The sequence below is a fragment of the Pseudorca crassidens genome, chromosome 7, assembly GCF_039906515.1.
Source record: "Pseudorca crassidens isolate mPseCra1 chromosome 7, mPseCra1.hap1, whole genome shotgun sequence".
Taxonomy (NCBI): domain Eukaryota; kingdom Metazoa; phylum Chordata; class Mammalia; order Artiodactyla; family Delphinidae; genus Pseudorca; species Pseudorca crassidens.
Genome location: NC_090302.1, coordinates 51,916,437 through 51,924,166, shown reverse-complemented (window position 1 = coordinate 51,924,166; position 7,730 = coordinate 51,916,437). Strand labels below are relative to the sequence as shown.

The 7,730-nt window shown below is 42.5% G+C and overlaps 1 long non-coding RNA gene across 1 annotated transcript; it reads right to left on the bottom strand.

The window, feature by feature from the left end:
- Nucleotides 1–931: 931 nt before the first annotated feature.
- LOC137227044 (uncharacterized) lies at nt 932–5,540 on the bottom strand. The gene is made up of 3 exons (XR_010944667.1): nt 5,486–5,540; nt 3,189–3,248; nt 932–1,690 (listed from the first exon to the last, which is right to left on the bottom strand). It is a non-coding gene; the product is annotated as an uncharacterized lncRNA (long non-coding RNA).
- Nucleotides 5,541–7,730: the final 2,190 nt, after the last annotated feature.

The window sequence follows — 7,730 nt, the reverse complement described above, 5'->3', positions numbered from 1 at the left end:
AATGAAGACTTAAGTTACTAAAATGAGAAATTAAAGAGGTAAAACCATTACCGGCAGAATAAATAAATTTATTCTGAATGCTTTCCCCCTAAGATTACAGACAAAACAAAAATGGCAAACAACTTCTATTCAACACTGTACTGGAGATTCTAACCAGGGCAATTAGTCAATAAAGTGAAGTAAAAGGCATCCATATTGAAAAGGAAGAAATAAAACTCTCTATTCACAAAGAACATAATATTGTCTACAGAAAAATCCTATCTAATCTGCTAAAAAGCCTTTAGAACTAACGAATGAGTTAAGCAAGATTGCAGGATACAAGAACATACAAAAATCAGTTGTATTTCTACCTAGTAGCTATAAGCAACCCAAACAAAGAGAATTCCATTTATAATAGTATCAAAGATAATAAACAAAAGAAATACAAAACTTATATTAAAGAAAATTCAAAATTGTTGAAGGAAATTTAAGTAGACCTCAATAAATGAAGACATTTCATGTTTATAGATCACGAGACATAATATTGTTAAGATGGCAATACTTGATACAAATTGATGAACAGACTCAATACAACCTCCACCAAAATCCCAGCTGGCTTCTTTGCACAAATTGACAACTAATTCTAAAATTCATATGGAAATGGGACCCAGAATAGCCAAAACAATCTTGAACAAAGTTGGGAGACTCACACTTTCCAATTCCAAAACTTACTACTAAGCTACAATAAGCAAGATAGTGTGGCACATATATTTCAGTGGAATACAACTGAGAGTCCAGAAATAAGTGCTCATGTTTAAGGTCAACTGATCTTAGACAAAGGTGCCAAGTCAATGTGACTGAGAACGGAAAATCTTCAACAAATGATGCTAGGAAAATATGAGAAAAAACATTGGACCATTATTTCACACCATATAAATAAAATATATCCAGTTAGAAAATGTCTTCAGTTATTTTATTAACCCTTAAGGGAAATGTAAATCAAAACCATTTCACACCCATTAGGATGGCTAAAATTTAAAAGACAACAATAGTACATGTTGGCAAAGATGCAGAGAAATTAGAACTCACATTCATTGTTGGTGGGAAAGTAAAACAGTACAGTCATTTTGAAAGACAGTCTGGCAGTTCTACAGATGGTTAAACAGTGTTATCATATGAGCCAGCGATTTCACTCCTAGGTATGCATCCAAGAAAAATGAAAACCTTTATTCACATAAAAACTTGTACATCAATATTTATGGCAGTATTATTCATGATAGCCAAAAGAAAGAAAAAACCGTGGCCATCACTTGATGAATAAATAAAATGTGGTATATCCACAAAATGCAATGTTACTTGGCAATAATAAATGAAAGGGTTTTTTTATAAATTTATTTTTCTTTATTTATTTTTGGCTGTGTTGGGTCTTCATTGCTGTGCACGGACTTTCTCCAGTTGCAGGGAGCGGGGTCTACTCTTTGTTGTGGTGTGCAGGCTTCTCATTGCGGTGGCTTCTCTTGTTGCGGAGCACAGGCTTGAGGCGCACGGGCTTCAGTAGTTGTGCCTCGCGGGCTCTAGAGCACAGGCTCAGTAGTTATGGTGCACGGGCTTAGTTGCTCCATGGCATGCGGAATCTCCCTGGACCAGGGCTCAAACCCATACCCCCTGCACTGGCAGGCAGATTCTTAACCACTGAGCCACCAGGAAAGCCCTAAATGAAAGTTTTAACACAAGCTGCAACTTGGATGAACCTTGAAAAATTATACTTAGTGAAAGAAGCCTGTCACAACAGGTTACACATTATATGAATCCATTTTTATGAAATGCCCTAAATAGGCCAACCTATAGAGGAATTATATATCTAGATGTAGATCTATTTAGATAGAGCCTGCTAATGGGTACAGGATTTTTTTTTTTAAGAGGTCATGAAAATGTTCTGAACTTAAATTGTGGTGTTGGTTACACACTGAATATACTAAAAAGCTACAGAATTACAAATTTTAAATGGGTGTATGGTACATGAATGTTATGGGCGGTCCCCTCCAAATTCCTATGTTGAAGCCCTAACCCCTCATATGATGGTTATTTGGAGGTGGAGCCTTAGTGAGGGAATTAGGTTTAGATGAGGTCATGAGGGTGAGGCCTCCATGATGGGATTCATGTACATATAAGAAGACATAACAGAACATGCAGGCTCTCTGCTACATGAGGACAGCCAAGAAAGCTGCCTTTTGCCAGCCAGGAAGAGAGCTCTCACCAGACACCCAATCTGCTGGCACCTTGATCTTGGACTTTCCAGACTCCAGAACTTCAAGATACAAATATTTGTTGTTTAAGTCCCCCAGTCTACAGTATTTTGTTATTGCAGCCTGAGCTAAGACAACAAGTTACCTCAATAAAGATTTTTTTCTTTTTTAATGAAGAACCACTTGAGTAAAGAGATAGAGGAAGAGAATGTACCATCTAGAGGGAGTTTTCAAGCAAAGACACGGGACAGAAATACCCAAGAGGCCCACGGGACTGGAGAATAGTTAGCAAGGAAGACTTAATGGGAGAAAACATTGAAAATATAAGTTCGTGTCAGACTTGGTGGCCCTCAAATGGCAGGCAGAGATGTTCTGTTTTCCTGACAATGAAAGGGTACACGTGAATGTTGCACTATCTCTGCAACATTTCCTCCCCCAAATAAACAGAGCAGTTTGCTTTTGAAGGCAAACCACCTTGAGCTGTGACTGGGATCAAACTGTCTTTCAGAAATAGAGGACTTGGTAAAACAATCTCCCTACTAACAAGCACATTCCCATAGTAGTTTCAGGTTTGTTTATGTTCCCCTTACACAGTTGCCCACGTTCTTCCAACCCATTCTTTACCATATGGATCAATACCCCTGAACCCTTCGCTTTGAGCAACATAAGTTTTGTGTGTGCTGAAAATGGCAGAAACAAAGTATCTGGGTGAGTGAAATTTGCTCTCTCCCCCTCCTTTCTTCCCTGCCAACAGTACTAAGCTAAACTATACAGGCTTCATTTTCTTTTACCTCTCCTAAGAAATACCACCAGTCGTAAATATTGTAGCTGTCCCCTAGACTCTGGCTGACATTTCATGCAAAATTCATTTTAGAGAACAGCCACCTTTTAGTGATTTATAACCAAAGTGTTAGGGATTTCAGAAAGCGCAAGACTTAAAATACAACCAAACAAAGACCTCACCTTGTCAGTCAGTGTGTGCTCTTTTTCCGGTGGGTGGTGGTGCATTGGAAACTTATTGTTCTGAAATTAGGAACAGAACAAAACCTCTATGTTCTTGGGGAAGGGATTTCACTGTCATTATATGAAAGATAGAGAGGAAAATGTTTGCCTGCCTTACTATCCACCCGAGGGCTAAATATTTCACTATGGGAGGGAAATACCAGATCTTAAGGGAACCCCAATTATAGCTGGGGACAAGACACAACTACAGCAAACTTCATGGGAATTTTCACAAGAGGTGCTTTGATAGAGGGAGTCCAGGTGGAAAAGCAGGGGTGAAAAATGGAGATGGAGCCTGGAAACTAAAGTCTAGGACTTCTTATTTCCAGTTTTGATGCTAAAACGAGTAACTTTTGGCTTATCATTTAGCTGCCCTGGACCACAGTCCTCACTTACAAAATGGAGATCATCAAACTAACCTACCTTGTGTTGCACAGAACCATTAATTTAGAAAAAAAAGAAACAGCATAAACATCCAAAAATCTGTAGAAAGAGGCTATGTCACACAAAGTTGCTTTAAACAGTGCAAACACACACTTCAAGAGGAGTTTGGGGTGTGATAGGAATAACTAGTTTCATATACACCTACACACCCACTCTCACCTTTTAGAAAGAACTAAAAGAGTCTCAGGACGTTCAAAAACCACCAGCTATGAATGTACTTTCATACAACTTTCTTAAGCTTGACTGTCACTTTAAACATTTAGCTATTAAAAAGCACTTGAACACCTGTGATATACAAAGAGACAATTTCATTTCCCTACTACAAAAACAATCAAGCGAATTTAAATAAATCACCTCAAAGTATCTCCAGCAATGGCCCAGCTGCCTGGTTATTTGTCCCTGAGTTGCCATTAGATTTAAGTGATCCCTGCCCAGAAGATTTATCTAACAAAAGCACAATGTGTTGTTGGCATTCTTTGGAATAAGGAGAACGGAACATCTGAAAAGCTGTACAAGGAAAGGGGGGAGTGACTTTGCTGTGACTAAGAGGCCATCTGTTTACACGGATTCACAGTTCACTGTCCCCCTGCCCCTCCAGAATGTCCCAGCTCCTAGCCCCCAGCCCTCTCTCCACCCATTTTCTCCCCCCCACACACACATACTGAGAACAATGCTGTCATGCAGTGGTTCTTTAAGTGAGGTCCCTGGACCATCAGTGTCAGCATCACCTGGGAACATGTCAGAGATTTAGAAGTGCAGATTCTCAGGCCCCGCCCAAGACATTCTAAATTGGGAACTCTGAGTGAGACCGAGAAATCTGCGGCCCACCAATCACTCCAGGTGATGCTGCTGCTATCCCGTCTGAGAACCACTGCTATAGTATCAAGTACTCACACCTGCTCCAATCACACCAGTCTCCAATCTCCTTTCCAGCTCTCACAGCTAAGCTTACTACCCCAGGACCATCACAAGTCACCTTAGTTTGGGGATTTTTGCTTTCACTGGTAAAGCAGTTATAAACCTACCCAGAAGCTTAAAGCTGTTTGGGTTATGCAAGGTTTTTGGGTTTTTCCTTCTTTTATAATTAGACCATCACATATACTTGGCAAAGATATCAGTATCCCTCAGAAAAGGGAGCTGACCAAAATCCTCACAGGCCCCCTCTCTGAGCAGTAAGCCCAGAATAATTTCTTCAGGATCTTGCCATGTAAGCATCTTCTAGGCAAGATGTGAGCCTGGGAAGGAAGAAAGCAGGGAAGCCTGCACTCTGGAAAGCCTCTTCCATCCACAGGCGTCACCTAGTGGGCATTGCTGAGAGGGAAGTGGCCTTGGAGGCGCTCACCAGAGGCCTGACACCTGACGTCTGGCGACCTGGCTGCAACCACTGAGACCTCACTTTGCAGCAAAATGACTCAGGCAGGGAGGACAGGCCAGGCAGGCTACAGAGGGCGGCGGTGGATTCTAATCACACTGTGGTAAGTTGTTCCAATGTCAACTATGAAGATGAAAAAGTATGTTTAAAAAACATATTTAAAATACCTTATTAAAAAGCAAGATCTGAGCAGTTTATCACATCCCAGCTTTTGGGTTTCAGAAGCAAGGACTATGAGAATAAAGACACGCATCTCTGGCTTGGCTCTAGACGAATGACACAGCCCTGGTTTTCTATCAGGGTGTGTCCTGTAAAAACTGCTGGATTGGGCTGTCTACTTTGTTCTGGACGTTTTAGGATACTGTGATTCCCCGGGGTGCCCTGATGTGGATACTAATCCATGACTCCCAGGCCCTCACGACCCCTCAACCGTGGTCCCCACCTTCTGCCTCTTTGGTTCCGCTCTGGCTCCAGCCACCGCCCAGCTCTCCTTCACCAGGACTCATCGGTGCTATAAACTTGGTTTTACAGTGCCACTCAGACCCTACTCAAGTCACATGAATGAGGGCGGAGCACTGTTGAGTGACGCAGCACTGTCTTACAGGAAATTCTGGAGTGACTCTCACAGACGTGAGGATGGGGCTTCTACGCGGCCAAATGTGTGCCTGATTAAATGGCAGGTTTTCTGTGTGCAGTGCAGCTCATTTCATCAGGGATGGTTGTGTCGAATATAAGGAAGACTTCTGAAACTACCAAGTTTAATTTTCAGTGCTGCAAAAGTCCACTCTCTGTCCCTCAATTTGCAGGCGAGAATGGAATTGAGTTGCTACCTTTATGGCTTGAGAATTGTTTAGCAGTTGAAGGGAAACCAGTAAAAAGCTCTCCTAAAGAGGTAGCTAAATTTCAGCAGGCTGGAATACTGGAGCTGTGAATACCCAAGATTGGGCAAGGGGGTGACCCCCTGTGTGGAGAGAGGACTGCAGAATGACCAGGAGGAAACCTGGGAAACAGCCTGTGACCCAAACTGCCTCACACTTCAGTGAGAAGAGTGCAGGCCTTGACAGAGGGGACTGGGTGCCCATTCCAGCTCCACACTTCCTTGAGCAAATTACCTTCCCTCTCCCAGTTTCCATTTCCTCCTTTCTGAAAGGGGGAGAAAATTATCTTGCTGCACTATTTAGAGGAAGAGTAGGTGCTTAATTAATGTCATCTGCTACCCTTTAACTGTTAAACACTGAATATTACAGAATATAAATTATTCTAGGTATTAAAATAGCAATAAAATAACCACTTGCATTCACAGCCGAAGGAAAGGAACATTAGCAGTACCTGTGAAGTGCCCTGTGTGCCTGTCTCCATCCTCTACCTAGAAAGTTACCAGCTGTTCTTACGCTCTGAAGTCTGGCTGGTGGCAGCCAGGTGAACCGGCATAGCACTTTACAGACCAGCACCTATTTAATCCACTGGCCCAGCAGAAATCATAAGATGCTTCAAAAAGAGGCCTCACTTCAATTGTGAGCTCTCCCATTCCTGGATGCTTTGTCCCCGATGTTTTTCTAACCTTTCACCTAGTTTCTGACCTACTGCCTCATTTTAAGCACAAGAGTTAATGTGTTCCTTGGTTTCTGACCCACGGCTTCTGGGCTTTTCCTGGTCCAACCAAGGCCTGACCGGCAGCCTTTTCATTTCCAACTTGTCTCGGTTTCCCCCACCCTGAATTCAGTCGACACCTCTGTGCAAGGTCTCAGTATGACCCGTATCAGAGGTGGGTGAGCTCTGCTCATGCTGAATGGACTGGGGATGACGGGAAGCAGGGCGGGAAAAAGGATACTTGAAGAAGAGATTATGAATCCAGGGGCGTAGGCGATACATCTCCCCTCTTTAGATCCTGCTGGTGTGATGACAGTGAAAAGTTAACCTGACTGAAATACCAATAAGACAGTGTCAAGTTGAGAGTCTACCTTTCCACACTAAAAGACTGTTTCATAAGAAAGTGCAAAGCTATGCACAGGTGTGTTGAGTTTTCAGGATACCGTGAGAGAGTGTCTTAAGCACAATAAAAAATGGCTGTTTCTTTCCTTTCCACATTCATTTGCCCCGTCTCTCCCCTCTCTCCATCAATCTCTCCCAAGCCAACAACTCATTCATATGTCCTTGAAGCCATTTAATATGGTGCCAAGTCCACACAGCCAAATGAAACCATCTGTTCCACAGTAATGAGACCTGTTCTCAGCATCCCAGGACCTGCCAGAGGAAGGACGAGACCTGGCCTGTGCCCAAGAGATGTTTGCAACATACCAGTGATAGGATAAACCTGACTACTAAATATGAGTGAACACAAATTACAGAGCTAATACATCACATGAATTCAATTACAGTTGTGTAGCTATTAAGCCCTATGGTAATGGTTCGCGAAGTGCGGCTCTCAGACCAGCAGCATCAGTACCACCTGAGAACTTGTTAGAACTACAAACTCTCGGCCTCCTCCAAGGCCTACTAGATCTTTGGTAAGGGGCGATCATTGATTTAACAAGCCTTCCAGATGATTCTGTTGACCAGTAAAATTTGGAACCCAACTGCTCTATAGCCCGAGTTTCTCAAACTTGGCACTACTGACATTTTGAGCCAGATAATTATTGTCGTGGATGCTGTTCTATGCACTGTAGGATGTTGGGCGGCATCTCCAC